The sequence below is a fragment of the Sminthopsis crassicaudata genome, chromosome 1 (genome assembly GCF_048593235.1).
Source record: "Sminthopsis crassicaudata isolate SCR6 chromosome 1, ASM4859323v1, whole genome shotgun sequence".
Classification (NCBI taxonomy): domain Eukaryota; kingdom Metazoa; phylum Chordata; class Mammalia; order Dasyuromorphia; family Dasyuridae; genus Sminthopsis; species Sminthopsis crassicaudata.
This window is the reverse complement of record NC_133617.1, coordinates 231,254,598-231,278,906: the sequence shown is the minus strand read 5'-3', so window position 1 is coordinate 231,278,906 and position 24,309 is coordinate 231,254,598. Positions and strand designations below refer to the sequence as shown.

General features: G+C 33.8%; 1 pseudogene; it reads left to right on the top strand.

Annotated features, from left to right (window-relative positions):
- The first annotated feature begins 288 nt into the window (after nt 1–288).
- On the top strand, nt 289–871 carry LOC141553671 (large ribosomal subunit protein eL19-like; annotated as a pseudogene).
- Nucleotides 872–24,309: the final 23,438 nt, after the last annotated feature.

The window sequence follows — 24,309 nt, the reverse complement described above, 5'->3', positions numbered from 1 at the left end:
CAATATTATGCTAGAAATGCTAAGAATAGCACTAAGAAAAGAAAAGAAAAAAATGAAGGAATAAGAATGAACAGTTGGGTAATTAAATTATCTCTTTTCATAGGCAACATAATGGTACACTTGGACAATCCTAGAGATTCATTTTAAAAGTGTATTGAGGCAAACAGCAATTTTAGAAAATAACAGAATATGAAATAAAGCCACATAAAACATCAGCATTTTTATATATCACCAAGAAAGACCTTAAGATATAGTAAGCCTCTAATTTTCCTCACTGCAGCTACAGCCATGAGTATGTTCAGGCTTCAGAAGAGGCTTACCTGTAGTGTCCTTTGATGTGGAAAGAAGGTATGACTTGACCCCAAATGAAACCAGTGAAAATATCAAAACCAATTCCCATCAGCAGATCCAGAAGCTGGTTAAGGATGGATTAATTATCCAGATGCCTATTATTGTAGAATCTCATGCCAGATGCTAGAAAAATACTTTGGCTTGAGGAAAGGGCTGACAGATAGGTATTGTTAAGTAAAAAGGTGCCTCCAATGCTAAAATTTCTGAGAAGGTGATCTGGTCCAGGTAAATGAAGATTTTGCTTCTACTCCAAAGACATCATGAATCAAAAATTTGACTGCCATACATACTACAATCTGTACATAGAAGTAAATGGAAATGTGTTCAAGAATAAATGGATCCTCATGAAGCACATCCATCAATTGAAACCAGACACCACCTGGAAGAAGTTCTTGGCTAACCAGGTTGAAGTTGGCTGGTCCAAGACAGGAAGCATAAAAGTTTCAGGAAGAGTGTTTACAGGCAAAGAAAGAGGAGGACATCAAGACTTTGTCCAAGGGAGGAGGAGACTAAGAAATGATTTGCCCCTATTTCTTCTGTACACAGTACCCTTCTCTTTGCTTCATACAATATAACTTTATGGACTATCAAAAAAAAAAAAAAAAAAAGAGGTATTAGTAAGAGAGGTTTCATTTAAAATAACTGCAGACATTGTAAAGTACCAGGGAAAATACCTGCCAAGTCAAACTCAGAAACTATATAAAAATAATTATAAAACTTATTTTTATACAAATACAGTCAGATTTAAATTATATTAATTATAATGGATGGTGTGATATAATAATGTAATAAAAATGATAATTCTACTTAAATTAATGTAGTCATTCAGTGTTGTCTCAATTAAACTGCCCACAAAATGATTTTATTGAGTTAGGGGAAAATAATAAAATTTATTTGAAAGGACAAAAGACCAAGAATATGAAAAGAATTAAGGAAAAAAATGGAAAGGAAGGAGGTCTAGTGGGACCAGAAATTAAACTATTACAAGTCAGTAATTGTCAAAACTATAATGCTGGCTAAGTAATAGAATCATGAAACAGTAAAAATAGAATAGATATATTAAAATAAAAATTTTAAATCTGATGAATACAAAAATTGAAACTTTGGGGTAAGAATTCACTACTCATAATAAAGATGATAATACTACCTAAACTAATCTATTTATTTAGCGCTATACCAATCAGACTCCCAAAAACTATTTTAATGACCTAGAAAAATAACAATAAAGTTCATATAGAAAAACAAAAGGTCAAAAATTTCAAGGGAATTAAGGGGAAAAAAATCAAATGAAGGTGGCCTAGCTGTACCAGATCTAAAATTATATTATAAAGCAGTGGTTACTAAAACCATTTGGTATTGGCTAAGAAATAGACTAGTTGATCAGTGGAATAGGCTAGTTCCAAAGGACAAAATAATCAATAACTTTAATAATCTAGTGCTTCACAAACTCAAGGACCCCAGCTTTTGGGATAAGAACTCAATGTTGGACAAAAATTGCTGGGAAAACTGGAAATTAGTATGGCAGAAACTAGGCATTGACTCACACTTAACACCATACACCAAAACAAATTCATGACCTAGGCATAAAGAATGAGATTATAAATAAATTAGAGGAACATAGGATAGTTTACCTCTCAGACCTATAGAAGACGAATACATTTATGTCCAAAGAAGAACTAGAGATCATTACTGATCATCACAAAGTAGAATACTTTGATTATATCAAATTCAAAAGTTTTTGTACAAACAAAACTGATGCAGATAAGATTAGAAGGGAAACAATAAACTGGGAAAACATTTTTACAGTCATAGGTTCTGATAAAGGCCTCATTTCCAAAATATATAGAGAATTGACTCTACTTTATAAGAAATCAAGCCATTCTCCAGTTGATAAATGGTCAAAGGATAAGAACAGACAATTCTCAGATGAAGAAATTGAAACTATTTCTAGCCATATGAAAAGATGCTCCAAATCATCATTAATCAGAGAAATGCAAATTAAGACAATTCTGAGATACCACTACACCCCTGACAGATTGGCTAGAATGACAGAGAAAGATAATGCACAATGTTAGAGGAGATGTGGAAAAACAGGGACACTGATTCATTGGTGATGGATTTGTGAATATATCCAGGCATTCTGGAGAGCAATTTGGAACTATGCTCAAAAAGTTATCCAACTGTGCATACCCTTTTACCCAGCAATGTTACTACTCAGCTTATATCCCAAAGAGATCTTAAAGAAGGGAAAGGAACCTGTATGTCCAAGAATGTTTGTGGCAGCCCTCTTTGTATTGGCTAGAAACTGGAAACTGAGTGGATGCCCATCAATTGGAGAATGGCTGAATAAATTGTGGTTCTGTAAGAAATGACCAACAGGATGATTTCAGAAAGGCCTGGAAAGACTTACATGATCTGATGCTGAGTGAAATGAGCAGGACCAGGAGATTGTTGTATACTTCAACAATACTATATGATGATCAATTCTGATGGATGTGGCCATCTTCAACAAGGAGATGAACCAAATCAGTTCCAATTGAGCAGTAATGAACTGAACCAGCTACACCCAGCAAGAGAACTCTGGGAGATGACTATGAACCACTATATAGAATTCCCAATCCCTCTATTTTTGTCCATTTGCATTTTTGATTTCCTTCACAGGCTAATTGCACACTATTTCAAAGTCTGATTCTTTTTGTACAGCAAAACAACTGTTTGGACATGTATATATATGTTGTATTTAATTTGTACTTTAACATATTTAACATGTATTGGTCAACCTGCCATCTTGGGGGGGGGGAGGAAAAATGAGAACAAAAGGTTTGGCAATTGTCAATGTTGTAAAATTACCCATACATATATCTGGTAAATAAAAACTATTAAAAAAAAAAAAAAGAATTCACTACTCAGTAAAAATTGTTAGGAAAACTGTAAAGCATTATGGCAAAAACTGGATATAGATCTTGCCCCATTTACCAATATCAAAATGGATATATGACCTATAGGGAGGTAGCATGATTAAATTAGTAGCAAATGAAATATTACCTATCAGACTTATGGATAATAGAAAGATTAATGAACAAATAAGAGATACAGAGCACTGTGAAAAGCACACTGAGAAATTTTGATTACATTAAATTTAAAAGAATTTATACAGATGAAATCAATATGAGCAAAATAAGAAGGAAAGCAGAAAATTAGGGGGAAATTTTTAAAGATATTTTCTCAGATACGGAATTCATATCTAATATATACAAAAACTTTTATCAAATTTATGAAAATATGATTACAATATTTCATTACAATATTTATAAATGGGAAAACAATATGAACATGCAGCTTGGGGAAGAAGAAATCAAAATTATAAATAGTCTTAATAAAAATGCTCTAAGATTATTTATTAGAGAAATGCAAATTAAAACAATTTTGAGATACCATTTTACAGCTATCAGATTTGCTAAAATGATAAAAGATGGAAATGGCAAATATTGGAAGGGGTCTGAAAAAATATATAACACTAATGTCTTGTTGATGGAATTGTAAATTGATTCAACCATTTTTTAGAGTAATTTGGAATTAGGTCCAAAAAGTTAAAAAAAAAAAAGAAAAAGAAAAAAAAAAGAACTATACCCTGTGATTCAAAAATATTCCCATTAAGTCTATTTTCCAAGATGATCAAGGATAAAGGAAAAGAACTTATATGTTCCAAATTGTTTTTATAGCAGCTCTCTTTGGTGTGGCAAAGAAAAGGAAATTGAGAAGATGCCCTCAAATGAGGAATTGTATGTGGTATATGATTGTGGTGGAATAATACTAAGCTGTAAAAAAAGGTTGATTGTAGAAAAACTTTCAAGAAAATCTTTAGAAAAACTTTCTGACTTGAATGAAATAATGAAGAGTGAAATAAGCAGAACCAAGAGAATGTTAAACTCAGTGCTTCTGCATTCACTGTGTGTTCTGGCTCCTTCTCCCTCAGGGCAGCAACACTGTAGAACTGTCTTGGAATTCCTAATCATCAGAGGTTCCATCAGTATTCCTCTCAGACTCTCAATTCCCCAGATGGTTCTGGAGGTAAAAGATACTGTGACTAGGGCTGAGGCTGTCTCTGGAACCAGCTTACATTGTGTTCCCTCCCTGGCTGTTTCACTGGAAGTAGCTGGAAATATTTACACTTCTCATCAGTTAAATACTGAAATCTAGGATAAATCCTGAGATCAGTTAAATCCTAGGATCTTCTTGTGTGATCCTATAAAGACTCCTGTTCTGAACCAAGTCTTATTTGTTTTTCATTAGTCCATGATTAACCTTAGGTAAAAAATTGTTTTGTTTGTGGAGGAAATCTGGAGAGCTTGAAATTTTCTGATCTAACCTGCCATCTTCCTACAATCCTTTCCCCATTCAAATTCTTAAAGAAAAGTTCAATGAATTATAGAAGTAAATAGAATTAATACTATATTAATCATGAATTTCAACTTTCCTCTCTTAGAACTGGATACTCTACATTTAAAAATAAACAAGATGTTAAGGAGCTAAAGAAAAAAAAATTAAAGTTAAATATAGTAGCCATCTGGATTAAAATAGGAAAATAGGAAGGATATTTTCATTGGTATATTTTGCTAACAAGAAAATTGGCCAAATAGAACATAAAATCCTCACAACCAAATTTTAAAAAGCATATATATTAAATGCTTCCTTTAGAAAGCAAAATGAAATAAAATTATGTTAAATAAAGGGCCATAGAAATATATATTAAAATTAATTGGAAACTAATTTAATTTTTAAAATAAGTGAGTTAAAGAACAAATCATAGAAACAATCAATAATTCATTAAGGAGAATGACAACAATGAGAAAACATGTCAAAATTTATGGGATGCAGCCAAAGTAGTACTTAGACGTAAATTTATATCTCTAAATGCTAACATAAAAAAAAGAAATAATCAATCAATAAATTGGATGTGCAAGCTAAAAGTAAAAGAAAACTCAAAAAAGAACAAATTAAGCATCAGATTGGAAAACATGGAAATAAAGGAGAGATCAATAAAATTTAAAGAATTCATTGAATTAGTAAATTAAACTGAGAGCTTATTTAAAAATAATAAAATGTGCAAAGCATTGTTTGATTGGTTTAAAGAAAGAAAGAGGAAAACCAAATTATTAATATCAAAAGTGAAAAGGGTTAATACACTAACAATGAAGATTAAATTAGAGCAAATATTAGGAGTTATTTTGTCCACATATATGCTATTAAATTTGACAATATAAATAAAATAGATGAATATGAATTGTAAATGAATTTATAAAATATAAATTAATAGAAGAGAAAAGAGAATACTTAAATAACCTTATTTTAGAAAAAGAAATTGAACTAGCATCCTAAAAAAACAATGCCCAGGGCCAGATGGATTCATAAATGAGTACCAGCCATTTAAAAAAGAATATTGTAAAAAATAAGAGCAAGGCCCAATTGATAATGATCAATCTTTGTGCCCAAAGAACTATAAATTAATGCATATCATTTGATCTAACAATACCACTTCTAGCTACTAGGCATGAATATAAAAAGACAATTTTTAAAATGGAAAAATGATCTATATGTATATTTGCAGCAGCTCTCTTCTTATGGCAAACAATTACAAAGAAATAAATAAATGAATGTCTGAATAAATAAAAATGGAAATTGAGGAGATACCCATAAGTTGAGGAAAGGTTCAATAACTATGCTATGTGTTTGTGATGGAATATCATTGTTCTATAGGAAATGATGATCAGGATGCTCTGAGAAAAAAAAAAGAAAAAAAAAAAAAGAACCTAGAAAGTTCTCCATGAACTCTAGCAAAGTGCAGTGTACTATATACAAAGTAATAGCAAAGTTCTGCAATGACCAGTTGCAAATGATTTTGCTCTTCTCTGTAATACAATCATCCTCTAGTATTGTAAAGGACTTATGTTGAAAAATTCTGTCTATACCAAGAAAAGAAATTGATTGTATCTACAAATTGAAAAATTCTCTCTCTCTCTCTCTCTCTCTCTCTCTCTCTCTCTCTCTCTCTCTCTCTCTCTCTGTCTCTCTCTCTGTCTCTCTCTCTGTCTCTCTCTCTGTCTCTCTCTTTCTCTCTCTCTCTCTCTCTCTCTCTCTCTCTCTCTCTCTCTCTCTCTCTCTCTCTCTCTCTCTCTTTCTCTCTCTCTCTCTCTCTCTCTCTCTCTCTCTCTCTCTCTCTCTCTCTTTAATTTTTCTTGAGGGTTTTTGTTTTTATTAGGGTGAGATATCGATGCTTTTTTTGCAACTTGACCTTTTTAGAAAAGTTTTGCGTAATGTCATACATAGTTTCTCAATTGTGGGTGGGGATAAGAGAGAAAACCCAGAACTCAAAAATGTTTTAAATTAATGTAAAAATATTTTTAATGTAACTGGAGAAAATATTAAATAAATCAAACATTAAAAAAATTCCAATACTTTGCATACTCTTTGAGAAAATACACAAAGTAGTTTTGCCAAATCCCTTTTATTATACAAATATGATACATATATCTAAAGTAAGAAGAACCAAAAACAGAGAAAGAAATGCAATTACAAGATACTGTTCAAACAAATAAAGTCAGATCTAAGCAATTGGAACAATGTTAATTTTTTAGGGGCAGAATGAGCTAATATAATAGAAATGACTATTTTAAAAAAAAATAATTTAGTTATTCAGTGCTAAACCAATCAAACTACCAAAAATTATTTTATAGAGCTAGAAGAAAAATAGGAATAAAATTTATCTAGAACAACTCAAAAGTGTCAAGGGAATGGATCAAAAAAGGTGAAGGTTGGTGGCCTATCAACATGGGATTTCAGACTGTAGTATAAAGCAGTAATCATCATAACAGCCTGGTACTGGCTAAGAAATAAAATGGTAGAATAGGGGAATAGATTAATTCTGCAATACATAGCACACACATTCAGGCAGTCTTTAGAAGGGCCTACAAGTATCTATAGATTAATGCCAGAAAGGAAAAAAAAAACACAGGAGACATCACAGACTCAATAGGAAATAGAAAAAGGATGGGAAACTTTGTTGAGGAGAAATTTATACAAAGGGAGACATCTTTCCATGAATAGATAATTTGGTCCATTATGGAAAGAAGGCCACATTCTCTAGTAGGTTCCAAGAGGAAAACAGAATAATATGGGAAGTAGCTAGGTGGTACAATGGATAGAGCATCAGCCCTGAAGTCAGGAGAACCTGAGTTCAAATCTGGCCTCATACACTTAACACTTCCTAGCTGTGTAACCCTGGACAAGTCACTTAACTCCAATTGCCTCAGCAAAAAACAAAACTAATAATAATAATAATAATAATAATAATAATAATAATAATAATATAGCAGGAAATTTATGAATCCCAGGATCAACAATTGAGGTCTGAAAGGAACTTGAGACTCACTAAAGGGAAGAATTTCTTGAAACACTATAGACAGGTAAATTTTCCTGATTTTGAAGAGCAATAGGTACAAAATTTTGTATTTCCTGTTACATTTAAAAAAAAACACACCATTATATTCCAAAGCTTGTAAATCTTAGGGTTTTCAAGAGATATAAGAATCCTTTTAGGGGAGAACACAAGCCAATCCTGATGTTTCTGAGGGGAACCCTGGATGGGTAGATAGGTCAAAGAGAGTCTCCTACTTCAAAGTCTATGCTCTGGTAAAAACCACCAGGAGACAGAACAATTGAAACTTGATTACACAATTTTAAAAAATGACAACACGGGTCCTCTTTTATTATTCACTTCTTCAATCCAATCACTGATGTAGTGGTCCCATATCTGACAGCTATTTGTACCTTTACAGGTATTTGTCTCTTTGCTCCAGGTTTGTGTAAATTTTATCCTTTCTATCACTGGCCAAAAGGTACATACTCTCTCTTCATCTCTGAAAGCAAAATAAGAAAGTATATCTGACAAAAATCAGCATTTTACCCTTTCACACACCCAGAGATGGTAGCCTGTCAGTATGTTTTTAAATAACAGTTGGTAATTGTTTGGATGCCTGGAACCAAAGAAATTCTCCATGTAAAGTGTCAAAGAGATATCCAGAATTCCCTAGAGCTATCTCTATGGTGTTACATAGTTTTATCCTCAACAAGGGTAAAAGGCATGCTTAAGAAATTGCAGGTGGCATAAACTAGGAGGAAGAAATAACATATTGTATGACAGATTCAGAATCTAAAATGATCAAAATATTGACTTTAATAATGTAAAATATAATAGGAATAAAATGCAAAGTCTATGTTTAGGCTTTTGCTTTTAACTTATTTTATCTTTAACTTATGGAATAAAACAAGAATTTCTATAGCACAGTACAAATAAAAGATGAATGAATATGGAACTGCAAATCTACTATGTACAACTTGTTATTCCTTTCAAATATTCAACAAAATTATCATGTAATAATGTAAGACATGTAAATGTCTTCTTTTTTCTTTTTTTCTCCTCTTCCTCATCCTAGAGATGGCTACCATTAGACATAAATAGGTATATATGTGTTTATACATGCGTGTACATATGTATATATGTACATTGTGTACATATGCACATATGTGTAAATTTATTCTATGCACACATCTATTTATCAGTTCTTTTTCTTGAAGTAGATAATATCCTTCATCATATATCTTATATAGTGGCTGGACCAGCCTTCTGGGGAATCTCTGGATGGGCTTTGGTCTAAAGTGGAGAAGTGATGAAAGCAGAAGAGCCACCACAAGGATGGTCAAGGATGGAGTCTGGAGTCTCAAGTACTCTCATCCCTTAAATACCTTACTATGCTTACATCACTACAGCATACTGAGCATATGCCAACTGTAGAATCATTACATCACCATATCACATTAAGTATATGGGAGCTAGAGAACCATTATCTCATCAATCACACTGAGTAAACACCCTGTTATAAGTATCCTTGCTTCAAGTAGAATATAGGTGGTCACACCCTCCTTGAGTTCTCAAGAAAATGTGTGAACACCAGGAGAAATAGGGAGCCAAACCAGATGTTGTCAGCAGGTTTCCTCTGGGCTAAAGGGTCTTATACTTTACTCAGAGTTCTCCCCACTATCTGCGGTCCTCAACATCTCCCTTTCTTTTGTTTTACTTGAAACAGGTATACATAAATCCATCTGCATGAGAGGTATTACACAAGGACATAGTAATATAGCATAAGCTAGTAGTTATGTAACAAACAACATGAATCAACATGAGGAATTATACATGTTCATAAGTCCTAGAAGGAGGGTATATAAACAACAACCATGCACACATTCATACACACATCTCCTTCAGCAGACAAGAGATAGTCCAAAACCAATTGATTGTCCATTACTTCATGTGTCAGGGAATCCAATGATTCCTGCAAGTTTTGAAGTCCTGAAACAGTTTCATCATGTGTCAGGGAATCCATTGATTCCTGTGGGTTTTGAAGTCCTACATCAATCTCATTGACAATTTTTGATGTTCATGAGTCAACTGTCATACACATTGGGTTATGTAGTCATGTAGTCATGTAGTCAGAGCCTCAGATGTTTCTTGGGTCTTCTCCTTTGTTTCAAGATCTGCTCTATCTCTCTCTGATGGACAAGGTGAATATGGTTCATCGGCACCCATCTGATTACTTCTCCATCTGTAGATACAAGCAAACCTACTCCCTCAACCACATCTTTCCACATCAACTGGCAATTATCTAAAGATAGTGGAGCTGCTCACATTGTCCTTCCCGTGGGTTATACTGGAGCCAGTGCATCTTTGTCAAAAATCAACAAGTTAATTGTATAAAGAGCTAAATGTAGAAATCTCTAGCCTTACCTGTAGCTCCCCCTTTCTTTTCTTTTTAGAGGAGCATCTTAATATCTCTGTTTCTTTCTCTACTATTGCCAGTCCTTGAGGATTGAAAGGTATGCCAGTGGTATGTAAAATCTTATACTGTGCACAAAAGTGGGCAAAATGTTTAGAAGTATATGCAGGTCTATTGTCTGTTTTTATTGCTTGTGGCATACCCATATTTGCAAATGCTTGTATAAGGAATTCAGTGACCACTCGGGCTGTCTCTTTTGTTGCTAGTATTTGCAAACGTGAATCGTGAAATAGTGTCTACCACAGTATGGATAAAAGACAGACAACCAAAAGATTTATAATGGGTCACATCTATTTGCCAAATTTCATTGGGTCTCAAACACGAGGGTTCTTCCCTGGAGGGAGTGTAGGAGTGTGGAAAGGAAGGCAAACTGTACAGGCTTTTACTATGCTCCTAGCATCCCTTCTTGTTATTCCAAATTTCACATGTAAAGCTCAAGCAGCCTGATGATATTTAGAATGAGATTCTTGGGCTGCCTGAAATAAAGGAGTATTGGCTAACATAGTTAGAAGGCTATCTGCCTTTGAATTACCATCAAAAATAGGACTTGGAAGTCCACTATGTGAGTGGACATGCAAGATATAAATCTTTCCTGGATGTTTTCTCACTTGCTTTTGAAGTTCCTTAAAGAATTGATATATATTGGAAGCTACAAATTTTATTTGGGCTGTGTCAATTCTTTGTACCACACCTATTGAATAAACTGAATCAAATATTATATTTATATCTCCTGGATAATAAGTAAGAGCTAAAATGATTGCATAAAATTCATTCTGTTAAGTGTACTGAAAAGGAGCTCTGACTACTCTCTTTATAGGTAAGTCATGAGAGTATACAGCACAAATGCTATGTTTGGATGCATCTATAAAGATAGTTGGTCCTTTAAGAAGAACCTTACTTAAAAAACCTTTTCTTCAAAAATCCATTTCCAATTATGTAACAGTCTGGTTATCTTTAATAGAGACCCATGTGTAAAATTTGGAGCTGTGGCCAATAAAATTTGCCACTCTAGGATGGTTTCACAGCATACATTATTTGTGCATTAGTATAAAAGGTGTATATCTTGTCAGGTCTTATCCCAGATAATTGTACTGCTCACTTAATGGCCTTTAATAAAATTCTAGGCACAAGCACTGGGTAAGAAGTAAGGCTTTCTTCTGGTTGTGCTGGGAGGTTCACTCACTTAATTACACTGTGTCCTTGATGAAAGACTTCTATTGGTGCCTCTTTTGTAGCAAAAACTGATATTTCCAAGGGTTTCTGATCACTCTAAAAAATAGACCAGATCAGAGCAGAGTCAAAAATTCAGAGAAATTAATTGCTTTTAAGAAAAACAAAAACTAGTGAATATAAAAGATGAGGTATATTAAACACAATTTTTTACCATCCTACAAGAGCTGAATGTTAAATTTTCAGTGAGAATATTTATACCTCAGAGATCAGATTTATACCTCAGATCCTGGCTTCTACTTTCATTTTATTAAGGAGAACATTTTAATAGATTAGATTAATTAGCAGATTTCAGATTAAATTCAACAATAAATTTTGGGGGGATGGGGGAGAGAACTGGTTGTTAACAGTCATCCAGTATTGAACTTCTCTAGATAATAGGGTACTCCGATTTATTAAAGGTCTTCTTGAAGAAACTGGATACACTTGTCAGATTTATAAGATGGAATGCTCTAACTTAGGCATTGGCTGGGTTCAATAACCTTTGAGGAATATTACAAATCAAAGATTTTATGCTTTTGTCTATCTTGGTGATTGCTGGACTCCAGACCTTTAGTACATATTAGGATGACATAAAAACATTCCACTCTCCCAAACATATCAAAAAAAAAAAAAAAAAGGGAGGAGATTTGTAAGCAATACTGGTATGAGAACCTCAGCAGTCACAAGAGCTAGAAGGCAATATCAAGTTCTTTGGCTAATCACTAGACTGGATAGAAAGGTATCTTGGAATTAGGCAGATGAGTACAAATCTAATCTCAGAAATTTCCTATCTATATGATGCTTGATAAGTCACTTAGCTTCTGTTTGCTTCAGTTTGTTCAACTCTACCTTCCAAGGTTGTATGTATCAAAAGAGATAACAAAGTGCTCGGTACAGTGCCTGACATATAACATGTACTTTTAAAATACGTTTTCCCTTCCTTTTTAAATGCTTGTTTTCTTCCATTGTTCTTTCCTACCAACCTACCTTCTTCTCTCCTTTCCTTCTTGTTTCTCTCATTCCCTCTTTCCTTTCTTCTATCACTGCCCTCTTCCTATTTACTTTTTCTTTTTTTCTTTTCCCTCCCTACAATCCTTCTTTTAGTCCTTCTTTCTACCCTTTTTTCCAACACAGCTTCTTCTTTTTCAGAAAGCACTTCCATTTTCCAAATTAGAATTTTCTTTAATCTCACTGGTTTGAAATAAAATCAGAAAAAGTGTTTATATGTTTATCAAATGTCTCCCATAAGACTTGACAAGGACTACTTGTTAAGAAAGCAGTTCTGTTCATCCATAATTGATTTTTTTAAACTAAAGAGCAAAATCAAATGTTTTCCTGGAAAATGTTCCAATTAACCAAGTCAACATCCTAAGTAACTTCCCAGTACTCTAATGCAAATAGGAGGATCCCATTCTTTTCTTTCAAAATAAAATAGTCAATAAGATACTTTGCTTTTAATTTCACCAGAGAGAATGATAAAACTCTTCATCAGCCATAAAAACTCAACTGTTTTGTCATTTCCAATCAAGAAACTAATAGCTTATGAAGTTATTGCTGCATAATTAAGGACAAAGAAGATTTTAGTTCCTAAATCATGGATTCTCTGTTTCTGCCACTCATCATTATCTTTTGTCACCTTATTTGTTCTAGCTAATTTAATTCATTGATCTTTGTGGCAAAGCCTACAATATACCCAGTGTTTCCTGTCTTTCATGAATCAGGAAAATACATGTTAAATGGCTTGCCAGTGCTGATTACATTAAGCTTTTGAATTCTGGTTAATACTATAGAGAAAACATATAGTTTTTTTTTTTTTTAAAAGGGAAATTAGTTAGCCTCATACCATTGGTAATGTTGCACACAATGGATATCATTTTAAGGGAAAATAATTTGAAAAGGAAACATTGGTATTCAGGTTTTTGTGTCTACGATCCAGGATTGCTGGCTTATAATTTGTAGATCATAGTCTGATTAAAAAAAAATTACTGGGAAAACCAAAATATATAATATTTTAATGGTATTTCATTTTTTCAAACACATACAAAGACAGTTCGCAACATTCACCTTTGCAAAATCTTAGGTTCCAAATTTTTCTCCCTTTTCTTCCCACTTCCCTTTCCCCAAGACAGCATGGAAACTGGTATAGGTTAAACATGCAATTCTTCTAAACATATTTTCATGTTTGTCATGCTGTGCAAAAATATCAGATCAAAAAGGGGGAAAATGAAAGGAAAAAACACCAGCAAACAAAAAACAACCAAGAAAAGGGTGAAAATACTAAACTTTGATCCACATTCAATCTTCATAATTCTCTCAATGGATGTGGATGCCACTTTCCATCACAGATCAATTGGATTGAATCATGTGTGTATGTGTGTGTATTTTATGGCAGCTTTGGTCCTCAGTCTTCATTTAGTCATTTGAAAGTATGTTGCTTTTTTCTGAAAATGACTTTTTGAAGAAAAAAAAAAAACAACTTTTTTTTTCAAAACATAGCATTTATTAGTACAGTTCTTCAAAACTTCCCCTTTCTTTTTTTGTGTGATTTATGGGTGAAATTTTAAAGGGCAGAGTAGATTGAAAGGAATATTACTATCACCATAAATGCCAACTAAAGATTATTACAGAGAGCTATTATGTGAATAGGAAATAGAAGAAAAAAAGAAATAGGCATTAATATGGCTAATGCTAGCCAGAGACAAATAAATTAAGAAGTATTCAATCTGAAGGGTAAAAAGAAATAATTATTAAATTTTGGGAGATGAGAATATTGTCCCTAGATTAAGATTGTCTTATATTGTGAAGGAAACAAGGATTCTTTTCCAATTAAAAAAAAATGAGATATTCAGATCTCTGAGTAAGAAAGATCCATGAAAAATGGTTATTCCATAAATTATAGACAAGAAATATAAACCCCTTAAAAAGGAATCAGGTTAATACAGTAATTAATGGTTGAAATTAGGATGAAGCCAGAGAGGGAGGTTCAGGTCCTTGAGCTGTCACTGTGGTAACAGGAACCGATCACTAATTAGTGCTGTTCACATTTCAAGCAAATTGATTAAAAAAAAATACCAAGAGGAACTCACTAAGAATATTATATTAGTGACACTTGAGGGAACAGGCAAGGACAGGATAGTGTTTAGGAGTATCAAAAAGTAGATCAGAGAAAAAGATGAAATTTAAAGAATATAAGATATACCTTCTTTTACCTGAGAATTGAGGGATCCATGGAAGACAGGAGGTAGAAGTAAGGAGGGAAAGCATTAAAGGTATGAGGAAAACTAGTAAAAATGCCCAGAATCAAGATGGTATGCCTTGTTCATTGAACAGCAAGCAGGCTAGGGTCACTGGATCAAAAAGTAGATGGGAGAGAGGAAAAGTAAGATAAGAAAAAAAATGATGGTGTAGTGGATAGAACACCAGCCCTGAAGTCAGGAGGACCTGAGTTCAAATTTGGCCTCAGACACTTAATAATTCCTAGCTGTGTGACCCTGGACAAGTCACCTAAGTCTAATTGTCTCAGAAAAAATAAATAAAAAATAAATTGTAAAAGTAGTAAGTGATCAAGTAATAAACGGTTTAAAGTCCACTCATAGGATTTTATATTTGAACCCAGAGGGCATGAGAAGTCACTGAAATTGACTGAGTAGGGGAATGATATGGTTAGACTATGTAATTTAGGAGGATTATTTCAGTTGCTGAATGGAGGATGGAATGGAGTGAAGAAAAATCAACCAAAAGACAATTAAAATAGTTAGGGAGAAGGTAATGAAGACCTGAATCAGAATGATGTCAGTGCTAAAGGAGAGAAATAAGCATATACTAGAGATGTTATGAATTGACTAGAAGTGGCTATTGTTTACATAGAATGAGATAGAGAACGGTTAACGATAATAACTAGTTTGCCAGCACAGGTGACTAATTAGTTTTTCTGTTTTTGGAATGGGGATGAAGAATAATGAATTTATATATAATATAGTTAAAGTAATCCAATTAAATATGTCCAATAAGTAGTTGGAGAGGCAAATTTGGAGATCAAAAAAAGGTTAGGAGGGGTACAAAAATTTATCTAATGATCTTCACATAAAATGAGAATTGAACCCATGAGAGCTGAAAGGATCAACAAGGAAAATAATACAGAATAACAAGAAAAAGCTGAAGTGGAAATGTTGATGGACATGCAAAGTTAGCAAATGGAAGCTGGATGAAGATCTAGAATATGTGAAAGGATACTGAAAAGGCTAGCAGATAGAAAAAGAAGTAGGACAGAATAATATTAGAGAAATCTAGAGAGAAAAGGGTGAATAAGAGTCTATAAAGTAGAGATCAAGAAGGATAAGAAATGAAAAAAAACCATTTAGATTTGACCATTAAAAGATCATTGGTAACTTTGAAGTGAGAAGTTTTGATTAAATGATGAGATCAGAAGTCAGACTATAGAGACTTTAAAAGAGAAAAAGAAGAAAAGAAGTAAAGATACCTCATTAAGAAATCTTATTAAGAAATAAAGAAATTTGGAAGGAATAGTTAAAGGAATAACTTGTAGAAATAATAAGTCGTTAGAGGTATTCAACCAAAGAATGGATGACTGACATGTTGCAGCACAAATTCTTTTTCTTCACCTTTAGGCTAAGCTAGAAATCATCAGATGTCCCATCCAAATCTATGAGCTTGTTATTCTTTTTTTTTATATACTTATAATTTTTTTTTGACAGTAATTTTTTTTATAACCTTATCCCTTGTATTCATTTTTCCAAATTTTCCCCTCCCTCCCTCTACTCCCTCCCCTAGATGACAGGCAATCCCATACATTTTACATATGTTACAGTATAACCTAGATACAATATATGAGTGTAAATCCAATTTTCTTGTTGCATGTTAAGAATTAGGTTCTGAAGGTATAAGTAACCTGGGTAGAAAGACAGTAGTTCTAACAGTTTACATTCACTTCCCAGTGTTCCTTCTCTGGGTGTAGTTGTTTCTGTCCATCATTGATCAACTGGAAGTGATTTTCTTTATGTTGAAGATATCCACTTCCATCAGAATACATCTTCATACAGCATTGAAGTGTACAGAGATCTTCTGGTTCTATTCATTTCACTCAGCATCAGTTGATGTAAGTCTCTCCAAGCCTCTCTGTATTCCTCCTGCTGGTCATTTCTTACAGAGCAATAATATTCCATAATTTACCCAACCATTCTCCAATTGATGGACATCCATTCATCTTCCAGTTCCTAGCCACTACGAAAAGAGCTGCCACAAACATTTTGGCACATACAGGTCCCTTTCCCCTCTTTAGTATTTCTTTGGGATATAAGCCCAATAACAGCAATGCTGGATCAAAGGGTATGCACAGTTTGATAACTTTTGGGGCATAGTTCCAAATTTGAGCTTGTTATTCAATGATTGGCAGAGAGGATTGGTATATGGGTAGCACTAGGAAACTTTTGAATTGTTTTATCTTGAGTCACCCACCTATTCCCCCAATACCATATGGGAAAGAGAATCTCCCCATTTTTTGACTGATCTCTAACCTTTTAGGGAGTGTAATCTGATCAATGGTGTGTTTAAGATTCCTGATCTGTGTCCTTATTATATCCAATCAATTGCTCAATTACAAGGAATTTATGGTGCTCACTATGTGCCAGACTCTATGCTAGATGCAAAGGATACAATTATAAATCATGAAATAATCCTTATTTGAAATGAGCTTGTAAAATAGGATCAATCAATATTCCCATTTTTTTTTGTACCTATAGACAAAGCACTGCTAGATGACATGACATCACTGACCAAATTCAAGATAGGATTAGCTGAAAAGAGAGAAGCAAGTGAAAGTAGTATAATCAGTTTACTCCCATGGACTCTGTCAATTAGTGCAATAGCTTCAGGTTCACGTCACTTATCATTATCTGAAGGAAACTGGACCTGTTCAGAAATAAGCTAAAGTTGTTTATTATGTTGTATGGTCCTAATCATGACATTGAGATGAATGCTTGAAACTAATTCCCCAGCTATAAATTGAAGCAAATTAGGAATGATTAAAATGAAGAATGACATTTTGGTCTAAAAGATATAACTAGTAATAATAGGAAAACAATGTGTTACTTCTTTCTTTCCCCAAAGTTAGAATAGTCTACAAATACTAAGATCAGTGGAATTTTTAAGTTTTCAAAAAGCCTTTGACCAGATTTTCTATTTTCTATTGTCTTTTCAATCAGTTTTCTTCGTGTGTGTGTGTGTGTGTGTGAATTTCTTTCCAACATGGTTGACATGGACAAATGAATTAGTCATTAAAAATATATGGTCTTACATGTTCAAGCAGTGATTAAACTTGCCAAGTCTTTGTCCTCAGCATGTCAAAGCATCTTAGATTTTTCAAGGGAATGCAGTTCCTTGAAGGAGCACTCTGTGTATATGTTTCTTGTGTCTATCATATGCATTGAATATGAGAAGTGCTTCTTGAATGAATGTTGGATCATATGATTTCTGTTTGGATTGCTATATAGTTCCTCTTTTGGCTAATCAAGAATCTCATTTGAAATGCCTAGGAATCTTCTCCGTCTCAATGCAATCAGCATAAAATCATACACAAGCATGAGAAATCTCTCACCATATCTAAGGAAAGCTGTTTCTATTTGGATCCTGTAGAGAATTAAAAAGCAATGAATATCTTTAGTAAGAATACATTTCACAATATTTTTGCTTTACTTAGCAATAATAAACAAGGTTTAATTCGATTGTATCATTTCCCCTTGCCTTTATCAAGTAGTCTGTGATTTTAATATAGGTAAGATTTTAGGATTGTCTTTTGTTCCTTTTGTGGAAGAAAATTAAGAACAATAATCATTTCGTAACATCTTGACTAATCTCCCATACTTCTAATGGAAAGCAAAAAATTGGGGGGGGGTATTTATGGACAATTTATCATATAAATGCCCTGTATCTAAGTACATATAAGGAGCTTTGTTCAAGCTACAACAATACAAATAATTTCCCAATTGTCAAATGTTTGAAACATATGACTAGGCAGTTTTCCAATGAAGCAATCTCTTCTGACATGATGTCCCTTTTTTTCTGCCACTGCCCACTAGCTAAACTCCACTGAAATTCTGATGAACAACTGACAGATATTCTCTGCCAGTTTATTTGAAAATCTACTGGGTAATTGGAGTGCTAATTTTATATTGAAAAATGATGTTAATATTGCAATGAAAGGTAACATAAGATTTGTTTCTGCGGAACACTTGGGATGGGTCCATGATGCTTTTCACATGATGCTTTTTCATAATGCACATGTCTGGTGGTCATGGATTTCAAACAGCTTGATATTTTTGCTTCAAGAACACAAAAGATCATAGCATTTCAACTGTGATTATACAGCTGATGAAGTGTGATTGCAGGATAACAGAGGGGAAGGAGGGGATTGCTCTGATGCAGAATACAAAAAGCAAATTAGGTTGTGTGCATGCTTCTGATCTTCTCTGACCAATTTAATTTTTTTAAATGCCAAAATAATTCTTATGGCAGTTTGGAAACCACTTGATGACAGCTTGAGAAATTCCAAGAATACATTGTGCTTAGGAGTGGTAAGAATTTGATGAAATTGTTGCTTGAACACTGAAGTGTATGTAGTCATGATTATGATAGTTTCTAATTGCCATATAAACAAATCTATAATGCTGCAAGTATGCATATGCTTATTATCCCAGAGGAAAATATATTTGTAACATGATTGGGCAATCAATTACTGTTTAAGATGCCATGAAAGAAATTTTAATGCAAAATCCTGGACCAATGTCATGTCTCCCATGGCAATTTTGAACCATGAAACGGGAACCACTACAATACATCATGATTCCTCACCTTCATAAAATACCTCATAAAATAGCACTTCAATATTTTAAGACTTTTTCCATGTGGCATTCTTCCCTAAATTGTTTTTTTTTCAAAGTTATATCTATTTCTTCATATAAAATGTCTGGTATTTCTTTAAGAATTCAGCACTACCCATGAGAAGTGTCTGAAAACATTTTTCCAGATGAGCTTTGAGATAACAAAAAGTTGTCATTCATTTTAAATGTTTATTTTAAAGATAAAAGGTATTTAATTACTTTCCCACATGTGAAAAGAAAAGCATCATTGCTTATGGACAGAAAGGTGGTCTCCAAGTTGGGAAGACTGTGTGACCCTGGACAGATCACTTAACCTCATACTGCCTCAGATATTTCTCTAAGAGGATAAGTGACCAAGCAGTTCTGCACCTTACACTGATAAAACCATAGGTTTCATTCAAAATGTAAAGTATCAGAAAAGGTTTCATAATTGCTAGTGGTCACAGGATTCATAGAGAGGCAGGATTTGAATAGAGACATTCTGGACTCTAAGGCCAATATTAGTCACAATATGCCATAGTTTGTAACAGCTATGTTGTTATCATCCAATCATATCCAACTCTGTTCCTACCAATGCTGCCCATTGGGTTTCCTTGACAAAGTTGCTAGAGTGATTTGCTATTTTTTCTCCATTGGATTGAGGCAAATAGAGGTTAAGGACATGTCCAGGTTCACACAGCCAAGTTAAGTGTCCGATGCCAGTGATTCAGGTCATCCTGACTCCAGGTACAGTGCTCCACCTAAACCACCCTGCTGTCTAAGGTCTATGTAGCTACAGAGAAGTGGTCATAGCAGAATGTGCAAAGTAAGACATAGTAAGAAAAATTGAATCACTGCCACATAAAATTGCAGCTCCATCGGCATATTGGTGGCACTGGCCATGGTACAACACTGTAGAGAGAAGTGACAGCACATATGGCCCTTCAGCAGGTACAAATTATTAGCAAAGATAATTAAGTTAAAATAGAGAAACAGCATAAAATAGAGCACAGAGAATTGGCCTCAAACACACAAATTCCTAGGTTCAAATCTCTCTTTTAATATTCTAAATCACAACATCACTCTTTCAGGCAGTTCTCTAAGATTATACATTTCAAAGAATATGGCAATCTGTTAAGTTCTTTACTCCATATACCTATCACCTTATTAATTAAAGTAGAAAGTTATTAGATTGTAAGCTTTTTCCTCCCAGTTGTCAAGCCCCAATCTTAGTTTCTCCCCACTCTGGCCTTATTCATCCAGCAGAGGTTTCCCCAGCAGCTACCTCCAAGTACTCAGGGACTGAGGTTTAGCCCTCAGGTCAGGGATTATTATGAGGTGAAGCTTCTTTTCAAGTTCTCTCTAACCCATCTCTTTTTAAAAAGAGACTTGATGGAACCTTTTAAGTTGCATACACTAAGAACATTTTGATTGTTGTTGTAGAATTTCCCCCAAATGCTAAAATTGGTCATTATATCCCTATCTGTTCCCACCCATTTTCTAAATGCATAAAACTGAATCCATTCAAGCCTGGTCTACAATAAACTATAAAATCTATTTCTAAACATTGAGCGATCATGAAATAAAGTTGTTTTTAGAGCAATCAGAATGAGTTATTCAGAAAATCTCCTGATTGGAGATTTAAGAACAACAATAGCTAGCAACACTGGTTTCACTTCTAGACTACAGAGAGCAGCCAACCACCCACTTTTAGGAGGAGTAATTGTAAACATTTTTAATCAGTTTAAACTACAAACACACCTACCTCTACTCCTGGAGGAATTCCAAAATTATGTTAATGAATGAATCATAGAACTTTAGAACTAAAGGGGACTTCAAAGTGTATATTCAACTCCAAACTTACTTTTGAACTACTGAGGAAAATGAGTATTAGAACATTAGGTGACATGACCTCAGATCATATGGATGCTGGCATTATGTTTAGGATTATAATCGAGTGGATTTTTTCACATTTCCAAACTAGTTCTTGCTTATCTTATTTTCTCCCCCATACTCTTCTACAACTGTATCAAATATGACAGCCACAATTGTACAAGTGAAAAATAAAATGATGAGTATTGATGTTACTTTTAGTTTTATTTCCAACTACACCAAATATATGCATATAAATATATCTGTCTGGAACCATTATATTATTATATTCCTTCTCAAGCATACTTGCCTTAAATGAAAGAAGTTGTGTACAAAAGAATTATGTCCAAGAATATGATCTATTTAAAGCAGCTGAGGTGCCATGCTAATTATGATTAGTTTTTTTTTTTTGTTTTGTTTTGTTTTGTTTTTTAAATTTAAATACTAGCTTAACACCTTGATGAGATGTCTGGTTCTTCAGAGTACCCCAATCTTAGAATTTTCCAGGGTTTCCAGACAAGCCCTCAGAAAAGTACCACACACATGAAAGGATTTTTTTATAGTCATCCTACAAGATAATGCAGTAGGTGATGTAAAGGAAATTACATTTTCATCCCTTTTCCTAATGTTATTGCTTTTGTCTGGTAATGACTAAAAAGTATTAGATATATATAGTATATATATATGTATGTATATATATATATATATATATATATATATATATATACATAACATGTTTAGTAAAAGGAGAAAATCCAAAAGAGATCTAGGATCAATGAAGGACACCAGCAATCTATATAACTCCAAAACATTCAACAACCTCATGTGTGGGACTTCAGACAAAAGTGCTAATTTTTTAAGACATGAACAGAGTTAGAACTTTTTACATACTCACCTGCCTATATATTCACTATGCATGATGTTTCATCCTGTAACTTCTCTATGTTCCTTCTATAATTTCCTAGTTAGTAAATAGTTGATCTCATTGTAAATAATATTCACAGCTATGATGGTTCATTCACTGGAAACTGTCCTAATCTATTGCTGAATAAAATCAACTGCACACTTGTCAGAATCTGTTGTTTAAACTAGAAGGCCTTTGCCAAAGAATTTAAGAAGCTGGTCAATGCTGATAGTAATAGGTTCCTTTAATTGAAGTTTTTAAGGGAAAGTCCAAAACATAAAGCTTAAGTAGAAACATCGAAGAGAGTGGGAAGCAGGGAAGCAAAGGAAAAAGTGCTATGAGTATCCATTGATTACCTTTTTATGAAAGGGCCAGGACAATATCTCAAAATTATAGTACTCTGTCAACTCTTTTCCATACCCAATGATGATGATAGGGAGGGATATCTCTAAACTAGGATAGTTTCTCAAATATTTTTAAAAATAGTGTTGAGAAGAACATCTCAAACTAGGATAGCTGACTGACTCCAGTAACACATCCTGGAGTTAAGTTAAGGTACTAGAAAGGGATATCACCAGCAAGTTTTAATCATGGTGGTCTTCAAGTCAGACCGATATGAAAGAGATCAAGATGGTATTAGACTCCTGGGTATGTGCTTCAAAGAAGTACAAGCATGGGTGAGTAGATACATCTCCTGAACCAGATCAGTTGTTACTGTTAATCCCAGATCAGCCACTCAGATGTTTTTATAGACAAAGAAGGAGTTATCCTCAAATGAAAAAGATCTGATCTGTTTCAACCCCCTGAGTTTATGAATTAAAAATCTGCTCAAAAGCTGAACATTTCTAGGCTATGATGTTCCAGGTATAGAAGTTTCTAAGTCCAGAGAGTGTAAACTTGGGGAGGAGTCTGGGAAGATGGCAGAATAGGTTGGCAAATTTTAAGCTCTCCCATTTTATCCCACAAGTAAAACAAATCTGTGCCTCAAGGTGAATGTAGACTGGTAAAAAAAATCAAGAAAACTTGGGGCAGAACTGGGGTCCTCCTGATACAATTCAAGAAAATCTGAAGAAATACCTGAGGGCTAGGGATTAACCCATCTGAAGTACAAAAATCTTTGGGATAGTTTCATAGAAACAACAAGTGGGGACCCTTCAGACTAGCTGGGTGTGACTGAAGCCTCAGCAGGAATCACAGAGATTTATACCTGCTGGACTGTTTCTCTAGTCAGGAGTTGGGATTTGAGTCCCAGAAGATTAAGTAAACCTCAGTTGATTGGGAACGCTAAGCCCAACTATGCTGCTGAAACACTGCCCTGGGTTAGAAATAACCAGCACCCAGGTGAGTGCAGAAATGGGACAGGGATTATGCACTTGAAGGAAGGTGGAGCTCATGGTTTCAGGTTCCTGATCAGAGTGGAGAACTGAAGGAAAGCTTGAAGCATCATTTCCCTACCCCATGATTTGAGGCACTTATACTAATACCTCTTATTAAAAAAAAAAGAACCAGCAAAAAAGAAAGAATCCCACCATAGAAAATTACTATGGGAACAGGGAAGATCATGGTTCATCTTCAGAAGAGGACACTTAAAAGAAAAAAAAAAAAAAGCTTCTATCCCAAAGAGTAACATGAAATGGCTCCCTACCCAGAGAGAATTTATAGAAAAACCCAAAAACGAAGTAAAAAATCAAATGAGACATTGAGGAAAAACTAAAGAAAATTAAAACCATCCAAGAACAGCAAGAAGATTATGAAAAAAGTATAAACCAATTAGAAAAAGAGGTACAGAGTCTCAAAGATGAAAATAATTCTTTGAAAATTAGAATTGGGCAAGGGGAAGTCAGTGAAGTTATAAGAGACCAAAAAATAACAAAACTTATAAAGAATGAGAAATTAGAACAGAATGTGAAACATCTCATAAGAAAAACAAAAGATCTGAAGGTTAAGAAGAGAAAAGAAGAGAATAATTGGAATGCCAAAAAGTGGTGACCAAAAAAGAGAACCTTGACATAATAATGCAGGAAATAATCCAAGAAAAATGTCCTAGAGTGACAGGACATAAGGGGAAAGTAAAAATAGAAAAAAAAAAATCCACTAATCCCTATTTCAAAGGAATCCTTTGTGGAAAATAAATATTATTGCCAAATTTCAAGATCCTCAGATTAAAGAGAAAATTTTGCAAGAAACAAGAAAAAAATTTCAAATT